The sequence below is a fragment of the Sus scrofa genome, chromosome X (assembly GCF_054392235.1).
Source record: "Sus scrofa isolate SSC_HxYL_T2T_F1_AM1 chromosome X, Sscrofa_HxYL_maternal_Yorkshire_Landrace_v2.0, whole genome shotgun sequence".
NCBI lineage: Eukaryota > Metazoa > Chordata > Mammalia > Artiodactyla > Suidae > Sus > Sus scrofa.
This window is the reverse complement of record NC_139401.1, coordinates 88,365,048-88,383,069: the sequence shown is the minus strand read 5'-3', so window position 1 is coordinate 88,383,069 and position 18,022 is coordinate 88,365,048. Positions and strand designations below refer to the sequence as shown.

The 18,022-nt window shown below is 38.8% G+C and overlaps 1 long non-coding RNA gene across 11 annotated transcripts in view; it reads left to right on the top strand.

Moving 5' to 3' along the window:
• Positions 1-18,022, top strand: part of LOC146394699 (uncharacterized) — a 759,738-nt gene that overhangs the window by 250,846 nt on the left and 490,870 nt on the right. Inside the window, exons 1-2 of one of the 11 annotated variants that reach the window (XR_014834668.1) lie at positions 3,844-3,953; positions 10,150-10,358. The exons of 9 other annotated variants lie outside the window; for them this stretch is intronic. This is a non-coding gene — a long non-coding RNA (uncharacterized LOC146394699). Of the gene's footprint in view, positions 1-3,812; positions 3,954-10,149; positions 10,359-18,022 lie in introns of those variants that run through there. One more of the 11 variants, XR_014834666.1, reaches the window with a different exon arrangement.

Here is an 18,022-nt window from a genome sequence, read left to right as displayed (position 1 = left end):
GAGATGTTGGATTTGCACTGTTTCAGGCAAGTTCAACTACTAGGGTACTAGGATGGTGGCCACAGTGGGAAGGAAGACAGACTTGGGCCACTGATCATCCTGACATGTTCTTTATCAGTCTTTATAGGAACCCAAATCTAATTTCAAACAAAACCTAAACAATAGCAATGAGTTTCCATACAATTTACTTCTGAAATTCAAATGAATTTCTTTCCTTGAGGTGCCATAAAACATTATTTTAATTTTTAATTTTTTGGCCGCACCTGTGCAGCATGCAAAATTTCCTGGCCTGGGATAGAACCCAAGCCGCAGCAATGACGACATGGAATCCTTAACCATAAGGCCACCACGGAACTCTAAAATATTATTTTTAAATTCCGAAGTGTTCTTTCTGTACTCAGCTCTCTCTCAGCGATTGCATTTTTCTTCCTCCCTCCCTCCCTTCCTTCCTTCCTTCAGTTTTGTTTTGTTTTTGTTTTTGTTTTGTGGCTTTTTAGGGCTGCACCTGCAGCAGATAGAAGTTCCCAGGCTAGGGGTTGAAATCAGAGCTGAAGCTGCCAGCCTACACCACAGCCCATGGCAATGTCGCCGGATCCTTAACCCACTGAATGAGGCCAGGGATTGAACCCATGTCCTCATGTTTACTAGTCATGTTCATTACCACTGAGCCACAATGGGAACTCCCATGTTTTTCCAACACAAAGAAAAAATCATCTGTTTACATTAAAAGGCACTACTTAAAAGTCCATTTTTCATCATTCAAATCTGTAGGTCTGGAAATACTTTTCCTTTTGAGAATTTACAAATGTCACAGTCTTCTTCCCTTCCCTAGTCACCTTTCACAGACAGAATTCTTCCTAATTAAGAGTTTAACTTGTGAGGTGGTATGTTTCATTTGTCGGAATTCATGTCAGTGTGCTGAGACATCTGTTCAGAACACGGATCACCCTCTCATCCAGTTAATTTATACTTGCTGGACATGGCTGCTCCTTTTCCTTTGCAAGGAAGTCATCGTTGGCTGCAGGCAAACTTCCCAGTTGAGAATATCATTTCATTAAGCCTGTCTCCACATTGTTTCCTTAGTCTTTTGCAAGGTGGAGGAAGGGATATCAGGTACAAGTTGCTAAATGTTAATGAACTTCCTTAAGCAGGTTCTGAAGCTGGTAGTCATGGCTAGCCTCACCAGAAGGCAGATGGTCTGCTGCAAATCCAATTTGGTTGTGGGGGTGTTGATAAGAACCTCTCTTCCGTCCAATGCTTGGCATTTACCAGTATTTTCCTCTGTTGGGAGTTTATTCTTTAGATGTTGAAGATTTCAGCCTCTCCAAAGATCTTTACTAAAATGCAAATATCCCAAAGAGAAGGGGGGTTATGATAAGATTTCTTATTATCTAGTAATTTAACCAATTTGAGTTTGACTTTCTTGGCAAGTAGAGGCCAGAGCAGGGATGCATCCAAGTATTGTGGGACCTGAAACTTAAAGAGGAGGGCTTAAAGAGAAAAAAGAGTAGGAGTTCCTGCTGTGGTGCTGGGGGTTAAGAATCCGACTGCAGTGGCTTGGGTTACTGAGGAGGTGTGAGTTCAATACCCAGCCTGGTGCAGTGGGTTAAGGATCTGGTGTTGCTGCACTTGTAGTGCAGGTTGCAATTGTGGCTCAGATTTAGCCACTGGCCGCAGAACTTTGGTATGCCTTGGGTGTGGTGATAAAAAAGAAAAAGAAAAAGAAAAGTAAATTGTAGAAGGTAGGTGGTGGATATATGGGCAATTAAAAAAAAAATAGAGCATGCCTTCCACACACCAAATACTTCATGTACATTATCTTATTTATGTGTTGTAGGTATGAACACTCTCATATTACAGATGTGGAAATTTAACCTTAGAGAACCTTGCCTATATACACACACAGCTAATAAACAGTTGAACTATGATATTGATATTAAGTTTTTCTGCCTCTCAAAGTTCACTGTAGGTGAAAGGGCTTCCTTGGGCTGGGCTCTCTTATACCCCTAGGGACTGAACTTCTCCTGGGTGGAAAATGATTGTGCTTAAAGAAATGTTTTGGAGTTCATTTGGTGGTGTAGCAGATTAAGGATCCATTGTTGTCACTGCTGTGGCGCGGTTTCGCTCCATGGCCCCTGAAGTTCTGCATGGTGCAGGTGCAGCTAAAAAAAAAAATTTCTGTTTAGCTCATGTTAGAGTAAGACCACATATGATAAAAAATGGTGTAGTTACTAAACTCTATTATCATATGCTCCTCTTATATATGAATCTGAGCTGCCTGCTGCATGCCAAGAGTCATTGTATTAGGGTTCTGTGGAGAAACAGAACCAACAATATGTACATATATATAGAGAGAAAGATATTTATTATAAGGAATTGGGCAATATGATTGTGGAGGCTGGCAAGTCCAAAATCTGTACTGTGGGCCAGCAGGCTGGAGACCCATGAGAGCCTATGGTCCAGATGAAGTTCAAAGGCAGCTTTCTGAAGAATTCCCTCTTGCTTAGGGAGGCTGATCTTTTTGTTCTTATCAGGCGTTCAGCAGATTGGATGAGGCCTACTCAGATGATGGAGGGAAAACTGCTTTACTCAGCATTCACTGATTTAAATGTTAATCTCACCCAAAACACCCTTCAAATTGATTCATTAAAATTAACCATTACAGCCATCTAAGCCATAGTCTTCCCTTTTCTATTATGGAGGACCAGCTCTGGGGTGAGGGGTGGGGTGGGCGGTCACTGGGTCTCCCAAGGCATCCACTGGACTCAGGTGCCTGGCATATGGAAACTTTGGGTTTGGCTGTGTCCTTGGCATGTGGAAGTTCCCCAGCCAGGGTTTGAACCTGCGCCACAACAGTGACCTGAGCCACAGAAGTAACGATTCCAAATCCTTAACCTGCTGAGCCACCAGGGAACTCCTGGACACTTTTTATAGTGGGCAGAGACCATCTGCTCCTGCTTTTGGATATTCAGAAACCACCCAGCAAAAATAGGTCCTAAAATCCCATCAGTCACATTACTGAAATTGCCATAGAACTTTTTCCTAATTCCTGTGTCTCCCCCAACCCAAGTATGATTTATCCTCCCCATCCAGTAGATTACCACTTTATTTTCACATTTGTTGTGTAATTTATCATACTATAAGCTCTAATATAGGTAGTCCTAAAACATGTTTCATCTACTGACCCCCCCCCTTTTCCAGCAATAGCTACTAATTTATAAGCCACTTGAGAGCATGGTTTTGTGTCATTTCTCTCTATGTCCCTCATTGGATCTAGCCATGGACCTTACTCATAGTAGGGGCTCAAAGGATATATTGGTTGGAATGACCTGAAATGCATTTGTGGGACTCCAAAATAGTGCTGACCAGTGCCTACTTGAAGCAAAGGGGAAGATACATGTCTCATAAACTGTCGCTTGACAACCAAAGCGCCAGCATTTTCAATCTTGTTCCTATGGCTCCTCCTAGTGGGAAGGTAGCAAAATCTCTTGGCTATAGGATTCCTTGCACCATTCCTGTCAGAAACAAGAAACAGGAATCAAACAGGAACATAAAAACCTTTTGTAGGAATTGTGTATGCTTTTAAAAAATTTACTTAATTTTTGATTTATAGCCGGGTCTTAAGTTTCTAAAATGTCCCTTCAGCCTGCTTTTGAAGCAGTTTGGATTATTGGGGGTGGGGAGCAGATTTAATCAGGGAATGTTGATATAAACTATGGCATTCCTTGTAGGCATGGGGCCAGGCACAGTGTGAGAAGAGAGCTGTTTGGCTGCTTCTTAGAACTTAAGTGGAGTGAGCAACAAACATCTTTCCCCTTTTCCCTAAGCTCTATCCTACACTGTAGCTCAGCAGGGGAGCAGTGAAGTTGCTGCTGGGTGCCTCTGGCCCCTGGCAGCACCTCCTGCCTTTCCCCCTGAGACCTGGGCAGTACCTTTTGCTTTGGTCCTGACAGGTAGGTCAATTTGTTTCAGTCTGTGCAACCGACTTATGCTGCTTAAGAATCCCTTCAGCGTATGCTTCAGGTAATCTATACTGCAGATAAAAGACAGTGGTTTTGATTTTTACATTTCTCTATAGAAATCACAGCCTCTTGTCTTTAATCCCAATGTTTTGAGGGGCTGTCTGGGTATTATGTATGCATGCTTAATGATTCATCCTCCTAGGACTTTGAATTTGTTCTTAACTGAACCCTGTTCTTTTATAGAATTTTAGAAATATTAAATATAATGTGATAAACCTTGGCGATGCCTGCTTTCAGGAGGTTGATTGCAACAGTTTTTTTCTTTTTTTTAAACCAACCGATACGCAGAACTACACATTCCCCAATATAGGTATAGAGTAAAAATCTTAAAATGGAAAAATCTTCTTTCTTGGCTATGAGGAAAATAATTAACTATCTGACCACTGATTCATACCAGTGAATGTGATGCCCCTTAGCTTTTCTGAGGTTATGCAGAACTCTTGTCTATCTGGCTTCATAAACTGTGGAATAGGCTTTCTGGAGACAAAAACCTGAGAGTGAATGTTATAACATGAATCAGCCCTGGCTACAAATTTGATGTAGTGTTTGCTGGAATTGACAGCAAAAGGCAACGTTAATCCATATACTAGTGCAGCAGTGGTTTCATTTCATCCCTTTGCAACTACGTGACTTGGAATATATTTGTGTTTTCTTTTTATTTCAGTATGAGCAGACAACATGGCACCTTTTGAGACATGACAGAGATTTGAAGCAATAGAGCTTATACCTTCTGCATTAGAGAAGCAGTTCTAGGTTAGGATTTTAGGCTCACTAACTGGAGACATTAAACATAAAATCACATGGTAGGGATAAATACTGTCATGTATGGTTTGCTCAGTTAATTGGAACTTATGTGTTCCCACTTCTGGTTGTATCCTGCTTGGTCAGGGTCTCTTCTGTGCCCTTGGACAAGTTATAGGATTTAATTTTCTACTTTTCTTAGATTAATTATGTGGGATTTGATTGTATAGTGCTAAATCTACCTAGGAGTTATATGTATTCTCTCTGTTTAATCTAGTGAGTCACAGTTGACTACCATGAGATAATTAAAGATGCAAGTTCTGTGGTTGGTGGGGGACACAATCAACAGTTTAAAAATCTTGTTGAGATTATTACACCCACATATTTACTGGAGAAAAATAATACAAACTAGAAGTGGTATTTCTTTCGGGGCAGAAATACCTAAAATACCAGAAAGGACCCATAGCTTTTTTAAGAACAATGGAAGAGTAAGGGATATTTATTCTTTACTCCTCTATACACATTTATACACACACATCCTCTATACACATTTATACACACACACACATTTTTATACACACATATCTATACACATTTACACATATATACGTGTATATATTTGCTCCAATGCCAATATATGATAAGTACTTGACTTTTTTTTTTAGCTGCACTCACATCATTCAGAAATCCTGAGACCAGGGATTGAACCCATACCACTGCAGTGACAATGCCAAATCCTTAACTGCTAGGCCAACAGGGAACTCCTTGAGTTTTTTTATATGCATACTTTTCAGTGTTGATAACTGACTTAACAGAGAATACACGTAAGCATATGTGCTATTGTTAGTTTGTCTCAATGACTAATCTATAACCACACAATTGAGCATTTTGTCAAGTTGTGTTTGAGGGGCCCGCTAGGTTCTCTTGTATCTGGGGAGGGCTTTCTGGCCCAACAGTTAACTAGTACTTGTCAAAGAAGACAAGTCTGTTGGCCTGGATGCTTATCCCATCTTTGGACAAGCGGTAGACTAGAGAGTCCTTGTCTGATTGACAGCTGTCTACAGCACATAACCTATAGGTGACAGAGAAAATTCCACACTGAAAAATGCTACCTGAAAACTGATAGCTAATATGGAATGGCAGTGTAGGGGAGGAAAAATAATTTTCCCTCTACCTTTCTAGGTTCCTGGCTGAGACTCCCACCCACCCAAATAATAAAGGACAGATTAACAACAGTAACAACAAAAAAAACCCCCAAAACCAGAATTGTAATAACAATAACCTCTTGTATACATGGAGATACCCAGGAAAACTGAATAACTTCCTGAAATGACCAAATATCATCTTTGGCTAAAGACAAAAGAAGATGTTGGGGGTGGACAGTCAGTTATGGGAGGTGACCAGGAAAAGCACAGTAAACAAGGGTTAGGTTGTTGTGCAGATTTGGGGGGGGCACACTTACAAATGCAGAGTTCTTTTATAAATGTAAATTTCCACCACAGAAGGGCAGCTTCTACTGTTTTCAGAGATTCTTCTGTGTTTGCAGTTTCTTTAAATAATCAATCTTATGTCAAAGAATTGTTTATCAGTCTTTAAATAATCAATCTTATGTCAAAGAATTGTTTATCAGGGTGGTAAATTCTGCTCCCCTCAGTCCTGCCTTTGAAACATCCCTAGTAAGTTTTACAGTCCAGACAGTCCAAAAGCCAAGTTGATAGATTGCTTCATCTCATTTTTTTTTTTTTTTGGCTGCACCCATGGCATGCTAGAACTTTTCATAAGGAATCTCAGATTGAGTTGTTAACAGCCTGTCAAGGCTAAGAAGCAAAGCCAAATACTTGCCATCACACTTTGCCTGCAATACCTGTACATTTGGGTGAATTCCTCTCTTCTTGAGGTCCCCAAATATCCTGAGGTTTCTATACCTGCTGGGAAATGATATTCCTTACTCACTCAGCAAGGCTGCTGGAAATTCTATAAGGAAGGTACCAGGCTGTTTTCCCAAGGGCCTTTAGTGGCTCCATAAAGCCATCCTTAGTTCCTTAAAGCTGTCTGGTCATATCTGAGTCTATGCATACTTCTCCCAAATATGACATTCCAGTCAAAGCCTTTGTAATATAACCAAGTGTTTCCAATTGTGTCTTGTTTCAAGGACAACAGATTCTTATTGAACTTATGCAAATAAATATATTGCCATGAAAAGAATACTTAAGAGTTTCTGAAAGCTATAAGGCTCAGATAGGGAGAAAAAGTAAATGTTTCATCTTTCTTCACAAAGATATTTTCTACTAAGTTTTTGATAGCTTAAGAGAGAAAAAAGGATTTCCTAAAATCTGGAAAAGCAAAATACTAAGAGAACCAGCAAGGAAAAAGAAAGTCACAAAAATTATTAATCATCTTCATCAGTACATTCAGTCCCATGTAATTAATTCTTGTTGATATTGATCTTTTGTTAGTAGCTTTATGAATCCTGTTTTCCCTTGGAGTTCTGCAAATTCTTACCCAGTTCAGTTTTATGATCTTAAGTTTATCAGAAACCTATATTTGTTGAAATTTCTTTCTATGAGTCTCCTTGAAGATAAGGCATTTTTGCAGGAATACTTTTATAAAAGCATCTGAGTAAAATAATAACTCTGTGTAAATGACAAAAAGACTTAAAAATTACCATGGTTAAAGATCTGATGAGAAAATTCATTACCATACAATTAACAAGGAAATTTGGTTATTTCTGTAACATACAACAATCAAGATAATAACTAGAACTATGACTGATTAACATTATATTAGGACATATCAGATTTCTAGTTATTGCATACAAATTCTGGAATGCTTATATACAAATACAATATAAAGAAGGCTTAGTATCACTTCTTATTCAGCAATGCTTCCCATGTAATTTAACATATTTAATAAACCTGATTAGTGTAACATTTTCCTTTACACAAGGCAAGTGAACAAATTTTTTGAAATGTTCCAGGGGCCCTCTGGAAAATTCAATGTTATTTGAGGTCAACAAAGATTTCATGTAGAATTTTATTTTGGGAAGTCTGTAAAAAATGTCAAAAGATTTTGGACACTTGAAGTTCCCTGGTCTCTCATCATGTTAAGGATCTGGTGTCACTGCTATGGCTCAGGTCACAGCTGTGGTGTGGTTTCAATTCCTGGCATGGGAACTTCCACGTACCAAGAACTTCCACATTTTGGGCACAGCCAAAAAAAAAAAAGAAAAAAGAAAAGGAAAAGTTTTGGACCCTTGCCTAAATAGGTTCACAGATCATTATGAAACAGTACTCAATTATCTAGTTAACCAAGTGCTGATGAAAGAATTCAAAGGTGATTACATAGTTGTAAGCAAAACTTAGCTCTAATAAGGTTAGGAAAACTCAGTTTTCCTGAGTAATCAAAGACCTGGTAGAAACAACACAGGGAATTATTTTGATAAAACAAAATCTGCTTTCTGCTTAAAAGGTGAAGAAACTTTCACAACTTGTTAAAAAAAAAAAGACCAAAAGTCTAAAAAAACTTTGACCTTTTAACATATAAAGCGGAATTCAGATACCAGTTTACTCTTGATATTATGACTCATTCATTCTACACTTAGCCATTCTTGAATACACCAAAAAAAATTTCTTTCCAAAGATTCCTTTTCCATAAACCTTCTACAAATTTCTTTTCTTTCAACAAAAATGCATCTCCATTCTTGATGACTTCTTTTACCAAAAATATATATCCTACCTTCCTTGAATGCAGAGATGTTTCCCTTATTAATTCTAGTAGTTTTAATCACATATATGAGATTTCTTAACCCTTAGAAACATTGATTTCTAGTGAAAACTAAATAGTAAACAATTGTGGACTGTTACACCAGTATTCTCTAGATTGGCAGATTTAGGAATACATTTTATAATTTCTAGAAGAATGTACCCTATCAATTGTACAATATTTCACTGTGGCACAGGAAATATTTAGTAATATGCCCAAATACCTTTAGTTTCTATGTAATAAATAGAATGCTAAAAGGAGATAAATTTATGTTTACTAATTAATGTTTCACTATTTCATTTTATTTGGAAATGATCTCTATAGTCAATAAATTCCTATCATTTAAATGAACTTAGCAAAACTCCAAAGTTTCAAATTACCAAAAAGATTTCATGTGCTAGTTTTAAGTACACATAACATAAAACATAATTATTGTGGCTTAAAAATCTTATCCCATTTACATCTATCTAAATCATTTTTTCCTGACAGACTACTCATGAGAACTTCGTGAGATATTAGACAGAGTCAGCCATTACTCCAAGCTATTTTTCCTGTTGACAAATTTTGTAAATGATATAACATGAATTTATTTGACTAATAAACCCATGCAGAAGAAAAGTTGTATGTCTGCATTATATCCAATGGTGATTAACTCCAAAGACATGTCTATGTGTGTTAAACCAACCAGCTCTCAGGTCCTAGAGAACTAAGAGGTGGAAAATCTACATCACAAAGGCACAGAGGAAAGTATTCAAGTTTCCTCCAAGAAGGAGTTTGGGGCATATATACCTATTATCATAGGTCTATTTAATTTTTTCTCTTTTTCTTTAATGCAAAACAATTCAGTTTCTAATGACTCAATACCTACAGGCATTTTGAGATGAATAGGGGAGGTTTGGTGATTGGTAAAGGTAGGTGGGGGTTGAATTGCTTCTAGAGCCACATTTCTGGTTCTGTAGAGATTTATGAGACAAAGATAGTTGTTTCCAGTTCCCCAAAGAATGAGATTGCAGCCTGAATATCAAGGGCAAGACCCACCTATCTAACTAAATTATCTCCAATTTGCTTCTTTCTCTGTGGGTACATAGTTTTATTTTATTTGGCTTAGGGGAGAAGGCCAAAAAAAAAAAAAAAAAAAAAGATCCTGTTAGGTTCTGAATATCAGCTCTGGTCAGGAGTTCAGACAGACTGGTGACCTATCATCTTATTTTCTGTCTTTTTATCTATCCACTAATCTCAGGAGGTAATCCATTTATAAAAAGCTTTTGAGGATCCTCCCTGGGTTTAAGAAATTGTTTAACTATGGCCTTTAGTTTGGCCTTTGACCTGAAGAGAATCACCTGTCACCTTGGGTGGTCTTATTTTAAAAGGTAACTGTTTAGTACTTTCTTCAGAGTGCAAAGACAATTTAGACAAAAGATTACTACCCTGAGTACTCAAAGGAGGATAGAGGGGAGTAGTAGGAGTTACATTAATCTTTTGTTTTGGGTACTTCTTATATCTTGAATTTTTCATCAGTCTTTTAAAAAAATCTTTCAGTGAAGCCTTTTGGAGGCTTCTGCATATCTCATTATGTTTGATGTGGAAGCCCTTGCTTTTCAGTGTACTTATTTTTTCTTTTTAGGGCTGCATCTGCTAGGGGTTGAATCAGAGCCACAGCTGCCGGCCCACACCACAGCCACAGCAACATGGGATCCGAGCCACACCTGTGACCCACATTGCAGCTTGTGGCAATGCCGGATCCTTAACCCACTGAGCGAGGCCAGGGATTGAACCTCCATCCTCATGGATATTAGTCAGGTCCTTAACCCACTGAGCCACAATGGGAACTCCGTAAGTGCACCTCTTAAATGATCTTATGTAATTGGAACATCACTTATAATGGCCATTGTAATCCCCCTGAGGGCTGGCAGCAGTTTGGTGGAACCCTAGCCACAAATGGAGTTTAACTCACATTTTCTGTTCAGCCATATGTACAAATGGGATGCAGCCCACATTTATGTCCAGCTATATTTTTTTTCAAAACTTCCAAAAGCAGTGTTTGTTTTATTTTCAATTTTTTTAATTAAAGTACAGTTGATTTAAAATGTAGTGCCAATTTCTGCTGTACAGCAAAGTGACCCAGTCTCTTTCTCTCTCTCTGTCTATATATATATATATATATATATATATATATATATATATATACACACATATATATGCACATTCTTTTGCTCATATTATCTTCCATCATGTTTGGTCCCAAGAGATTGGGTATAGTTCCTTGTGCTATACAGTAGGAACTCATTGCTTACCAATTCTAAATGTAATAGTTTGCATCTACTAACCTCAAACTCTCAGTCCATCCCACTCTCTCCACTGCCCCTTGGCAACCACACGTCTGTTCTCTATGTCTATGAGTCTGTTTCTGTTCTATAGATAGGTTTCATTTTAGATTCTACATGTAAGTAATATCATACAATATTTGTCTTTCTCATTCTGATATCTTGCCATATTTTAAAACTTCCAACCTGACAGTTGCCAAGCCAAGTTGTCAGGATACAAAACAGGCTTGGTAAGATCTTTCCATTTTTGTAGATATCTACTCTTTCTGGGACTGCAGTTCTTAGATATAAAGTAAGCAGGTGTGTTGGAGGGTGATGCACTTAATGCTTTGGATTTTTAAAAGGGAGGATTTACATTGGATGGGGAGTTTAATTTTTGTTTTATCATTTTGTTAAAGGAGTCTATAAAGCTAGCTATTATACTTCTCTGTATCTACTTTGTTGTTGTTGTTGTTGTTGTTGTTGTTTTGTTGCTATTTCTTGGGCCGCTCCCGCGGCATATGGAGGTTCCCAGGCTAGGGGTTGAATCGGAGCTGCAGCCGCCGGCCTACACCAGAGCCACAGCAATGCGGGATCCGAGCCGCGTCTGCAACCTACACCACAGCTCACGGGCAACGCCGGATTGTTAACCCACTGAGCAAGGGCAGGGACCGAACCTGCAACCTCATGGTTCCTAGTCGGATTCGTTAACCACTGCGCCACGATGGGAACTCCTGTATCTACTTTTTAATTTGGTCTTTCCATAGGTACAAATAAGATGATTGTTTAGGATGAAAGTTCTCTAAAAATATATATTTTAAAATATTGTAATTCAAAAGATCCATTGTCTGGCTATTGACAAATAATATCTCTTAATCTCAATAGCAACTCAAAGTGGTAAGACACTTTTTTTTTAATGGATGCATATGGAAGTTCCTGGGCCAGGGATGGAATCTGAGCCACAGCTGTGACCTGTGCCACAGCTGTGGCGATGCTGAATCCTTTAATCCACTGTGCCAGGCCAGGGATTGAACCCATGCCATTATAGTGACCTGAGCTGCTTCAGTCAGATTCTTAACCCACTGTGCCACAGCAGGAAACCCCCTAGTAAGCCTTTTGATGGATTAACCAAGGCTGCAAGAAGTGTCCCACAAGAGAGTGCAAAAAATTGCATCCTTCATAAGATCAGAAAGTTCACTCCCAGATTTAGCCTGAGAAAGTGAAGACTTCGTTGTTGTAGGCATTAGGAAGGGTGTAGTGAAAATGTGTCTCTGGCTTCTCATGAGAATGTTAGAGGCCTCCAAGTCATAGTCCTGCTAGTCTGTGACAATGGGCAGGTGCTATTGGAATGGAACTTTTCCAGCCCTAATAAGACGATTAAGGTTGAGATGACAAAGGCTCCTTATGGACTAGGACCCCTTGTAACACACTCCTCTGAGAGCCTGCACAGTTTGACAAAGGAAATGCTGCTTCTTGTATCCACAACCTCTTTGGATGGCTGCCAGATGTGTGCTGGTACATGCATCCTTCAATTGGTGGAAACCAGAGAGAATATTCTCACTGGTCCTAAAGTCAAACTTTCAGAAAGGACATAGATGAAGACAACAGAAACAAAAGAAAACCATGACTATCTCTTGGAGGATAAAGATCATAGCAAATAAGAGCACTCATAAAATAAATTTTTTTTTTTTTTTTGTCTTTTTGCCTTTTCTAGGGCCACTCCTGCGGCATATGGAGGTTCCCAGGCTAGGGGTCTAATTGAAGCTGTAGCTGCCAGCCTACGTCACAGCCGCAGCAACGTGGGATCCGAGCCACATCTGCGACCTAAACCACAGCTCATGGCAATGCTGGATCCTTAACCCACAAGCAAGGCCAGGGATGGAACCCACAACCTCATGGTTCCTAGTCGGATTTGTTAACCACTGTGCCATGTCAGGAACTCCTGAATTTTAACCAATTCTCTATACCCAAGAAATTAATTCCATTGATATTTTCTCCTGATAATGCAAATTTAGGAAAAGAAAAGGTTTATTAACACTCTCACTTCCATTAGAACCTATAGGCAGAGATCCAGGAGACTGACATGATAAGAGATATTACCTTCTGTGGCTTTTTGTCAGATTTTCCAGCATCTTTCAGCTTCAGCAGCCTTGGAGAAGGTAGTGTCCATGTAGTGAAGTTTCCTGACAACTATGCCAACTCTTGGGGAGGAAAAAGTAGTCCCTTTTCCCTTCTAGGTTCTTTAGCTGGTTTAATAACTAAGTTGATATAAGACAGACTAAGAGAAGAAAAAATTTAATAATATGTATACATGGGAGAGAGACAGGAAAATGGAGTAACTCTCTGAAATGGCAGAAGCCCTCACTTTAAATGCCATTTTTGACTAAGGACAAAGGAAGCTATTTGGTGCAGGCAGTCAGTTATGGGAGATGAGCAGGAACAAAGGGTAAGGTTATTGTACAGATTTTTAAGTTGGTGCCTTCTGCATTGATAAGTGTCTAGAGATAGTTATTTCCTTCTTCCTGGTACAGTGAGGGAGACATCCTTATAGATGGAAATCTTTCTTATCCATAGAAATGTCTCTTAGAAAAGGGTAACTTCAAATCCATTTTTAGAGCTTCTCCAGTGTCTGCAGTTTCTTGAAATAACCAGCCTAAGGTAATCCTTATGTCAAAGAGCCACATATTGGAGTGGCAACTTCTACTCCTCCACATCATCTTTACATTGAGGTCTTGGAGAGTATCCTATTTAAATTTTTAACTTATGCCCACTTCCCCCCCCCCCAAATTCACATCCCTTTCCCTGCTTTTTTTTTTCTTTTTTGCCTTCTTAGTGTATATCACCAGATAGAATATAAACTTTTTTTGAGGCATGTGTGTGTGTGTGTGTGTCTGTGTGTTGCCTGTATCCTCAGGTAGAATATAATTTCTTTGAGGGTAGGGATTTTTGTCTGTCATGTTCATTGTCATAATCTTGGTGCCTTGAATAGTACCTGGCACATTTAACAATGATAAATGGTCGAATGAATGAAAGAAAGGAAGGACAAAAAAGAAGGAAGAAGGCATTAGTAAGGCATTGATTCCACGGTTCAGAGATTGTTTTTGCTTTTAAAATTGGAGCCAAAATGTTTTCAACCTTTATTTTTCATTAGGATAGAGGTAAATTAGGGAATACTATATCTCTTGAATGGAGAGGACTGTAGTCAAATAGAGCTGCCTACTCTTAGATGGAGGGTGAAATCGAATAGGACCCTGTGGGGCCCTCCCAGGTATAAATCCTTTCCTTGTCTACTGTTTCTACTTTGTTGGAAATAGGCTTCATTCATCCTCTTAGACCTTCCTGAATACCAAGGAGCAGATTCAAACAGTTGCTAATCGGAGAAGCAAGCAAGTGCAGAAACAAAGGAGGAACAGTCAAAAAACAGTAGTGCAGCAATTAAAGCTCGGTTCCTCTTCAAGGAATATGCATAACAATATCTTTGAGTTCTGCAAACTAAGGCCACTACTCTTGTGGAGGAGGGTAACTTCAGGCTGAGCCCAAGATCTTCGGAGCAGTGCTGTTACCTCACTGCCAACCAATAAGAAGAAAGTCACACAGCCTGCAGCCCTCACCCCCCTCCCCCACCCTTTTTTAGTTGAAGGACAGTTGACTTCCAATGTTGTGTTGGTTTCAGGTGCATAGCAAGGTGATTCATATATACAGAATCATATGACCAGAGAACTGGTGGCTCATGCTCAAAAAACCCAAACTCCTCAATGGTTTTCAGGGAGCAGATTTTATAGACAAGATTTGGGTTGAGGAGTACTGCAAGGATATATATATCCTTTTTCAGATTCTTTTCCATAATAGGTTATTAGAGAATATTGAGTAGAGTTCCCTGTGCTATACAGTAGGACTTTTTGATTATCTATTTTATGTATAGTAGTGTATATATGTTAACATCGAACTTCTAATACATCCCTCCCCCAACCCTTCCTTTTTGGTAACCACAAGTTTGTTTTCTAAGTCTGTTTCTGTTTTATAAATAATTTAATTTGTGTCATATTTTATATTGCACATATAAATGATATGATATGTCTTTCTCTATCTGACTTACTTCACTTAGTATGATAATCTCTAGGTCCTTCCATGTTACTGAAAATGGCAATACTTCATTCTTTTTTATGGCTGAGTAATATTCCATTGTGTGTGTGTGTGTGTGTGTGTGTGTGTGTGTGTGTGTGTACATAACTTCTTTATCCATTCATGTGTCAATGGACATTTAGGTTGCTTCCATGTTTCCATGTCTTTGTCTTTTGTAAATAGTGCTGCAATGAACATTGGGGTGCATGTACGGTTTTTTTTTTTTTTTTTTTGAATTATGGTTTTCTCTGGTCATATTCCCAGGAGTGAGATTGCAGTACTCCTCAACCCAAATCTTGTCTATAAAATCTTCTCCCTGAAAACTATTGAGGAGTTTGGGTTTTTTGAGCATGAGCCTCCTGTTATTTGGACTTGCAGTAAACCTTCCTCTGCTCCAAACTCCTACTTTCAGTTTGTTTGGCCTCACTGTATTTTGGGAATACAAACTTGTGTTCTGTAACAAGGGGGCTTCAATAAGGAGAAAAGATACAATAGATCAAGGATTCCAAAGAGCATGTTGGTCAGGGGCCAATAACATAATATCCAATTCATTGACTTAGAGGTGGAAGTGGGAATTCCCATTGTGGCTCAGGGGATTAAAACCTGACATAGTGTCCGTGAGGATGCGGGTTTGAACCCTGGCCTTGCTCAGTGGGTTGAGGATCCTGTGTTGCTGCAAGCTGTAGTGTAGGACAGCAGGTGTGGCTTTGATTCGACCCCTGGCCTTGGAACTTCCATATACCACAAGTACGACTGTAAGAAAGAAAAAAAAAATAAGTGGGGGTGGAAAAAGGGTTAGCATGGCCATTAGGGAGGAGAGAGAGATGGAAGGGAAATAGGTGTAAAATATACAACTAAATCAAGTTGGTTATGAAAATGTTTATTCCCAAGCAAATTGATTTGATTTTTAACCATTTTTTGTTTAACCCAGAGATGTTAAAAGACTTATTTATTTATTTATTTATTTATTTAGGCCACACCCATGGCATGTACAAGTCCCTGGGCCAGGGATCCAACCCACACCACAGTGGTGACCTGAGCCACAGCAGCGACAATGCAGGATTCTTAACCAGCTGAGCCACCAGGCAATTCCAAAAGACTTATTTTAATTTCAAAACATAATACAGGAACTATTCTTATGATGAACTTTATTATTAGAAAAGGTGCTGTAAATGAAAATTAAGTTAAATCTGGTTTTCATAATTAAACAATGAAGTCTTCCTAATCAAAGATTTCTTCCCACTTTTAAAATTCTGTATTTCATCTAAAATTGTGGACTTTATAAGAGACCAGAATATGCCACCCTAAATATGCCTTTTTGGCATAAGGATTATTTTGAGGTGATTATTTTGAGAAACAGAAATAGGAGATCTCTGAAAACAGCATAAATTACTTTTTTGTAAAGGAAATTAACATTTACACAGAAAATCTCCTTTTGTACCAGGAAGAGAAGGATTACCACAAAATCTCCAGAAACTCTTATCAATGAAGAAGGCACAGACTTAAATCTGCGTAACAAAACCTTACTTCTGTTTACCTTATCACCTGCTCACCTTTCCATAACTTGCCTCCCTCATCCCTTCTTACTTTGTTTTGGCTGAACATGGTATTTAAGTTCAAATTCTAAGCTGCTTTGAGTTACTCAATTTTTCTGGGTTTCTCCCATGTACACATGAGATAAATTTCTCTTGTTTTGCTCTTGTTAATCTGTTTTTTGTTACAGGCACCCCAGCGGAGAAGTAGAAGGGTAAAGGGAAAAGGATTTTTTCCTTCCCCACACCTGCATGTTATAAAGATTTTTAAAGAGTATATAATTGATTAGTTAGGATACTATAGAAAATTGTATTTAGTAATACAATTAGAGTTCTTAGCTTCCTCTTCATAATTTCTACTTTATTTTTATGATAAAACAAATAGAATTGGAAACAATACCTTCATTAGACTAGTTTATTCAGATGTTCTGCCTTGGAGAGTTTTTCCACAGGCATTTTCAAGGAGTGTTCTGGGGAAACCTAGGGCCACCTGATGATTTCTTGTGAAATGGTCATAGAGGTATCTGCTGTTTTGCTAATGCAGATTGCCAATGTAGCAAACAATTTCTTGTCCCTTCTGCTGCTTTCAAAGAGAAAGGCTAGGAGTTCCCGTCGTGGCGCAGTGGTTAACGAATCCGACTAGGAACCATGAGGTTGCGGGTTCGGTCCCTGCCCTTGCTCCGTGGGTTAACGATCCGGCGTTGCCGTGAGCTGTGGTGTAGGTTGCAGACGCGGCTCGGATCCCACGTTGCTGTGGCTCTGGCGTAGGCTGGTGGCTACAGCTCCGATTCAACCCCTAGCCTGGGAACCTCCATATGCCGCGGAAGCGGCCCAAGAAATAGCAACAACAACAACAACTACAACAACAACAACACCAAAAAAAAGAGAGACAAAAGACAAAAAACAAAAAACAAACAAAAGAGAAAGGCTAAATTGAATTGCCATCTCATCAGTATCAGCCTTTTCATTCATATCCTGATATTATGCAAAGGCAGACCTTATGAACAAACCTTGATTTGCACTGAAATTTGCATCCTTTGATCACTTACCATGTTCCTGCTTCTCTCTGTTAAAAAGCCTCAAAGCCTTGGTTTGGCCAAACTTAATGGCATGCAGGGCTAAGCATGATCCCAAAGCCACAAAAAAATGCCTTTCCATCTCAAGTACAAGTTCTGCATGTTGTCATTTCATGCTAGATTGCAACTATCGCTAGAGTGCTTTTTCTCCCTTTTAGAAACAATTTTAAGTTTGAATACAGTAATGTAATGATACTTTTTTGGTGACAAGTGTACCATAACTTCTACATTCAAATGAATGTTTTCCTTAAAAGTAATTGCATTGGGCCAAGGTAAACATTTAAAATGCTCTTATTATAGTTCACTTATTGTTATTAGTTTATTTTTTATTCAAATATAGTTGATTTACAATGCTGTACCAATTTCTACAATGTGTTTTCTCTCTTTTTTTTTTTTTTTTGTCTTTTTCTAGGGCCACACCCGAGGCATATGGAGGTTCCCAGGCTAGGGTCTAATCGGAGTTG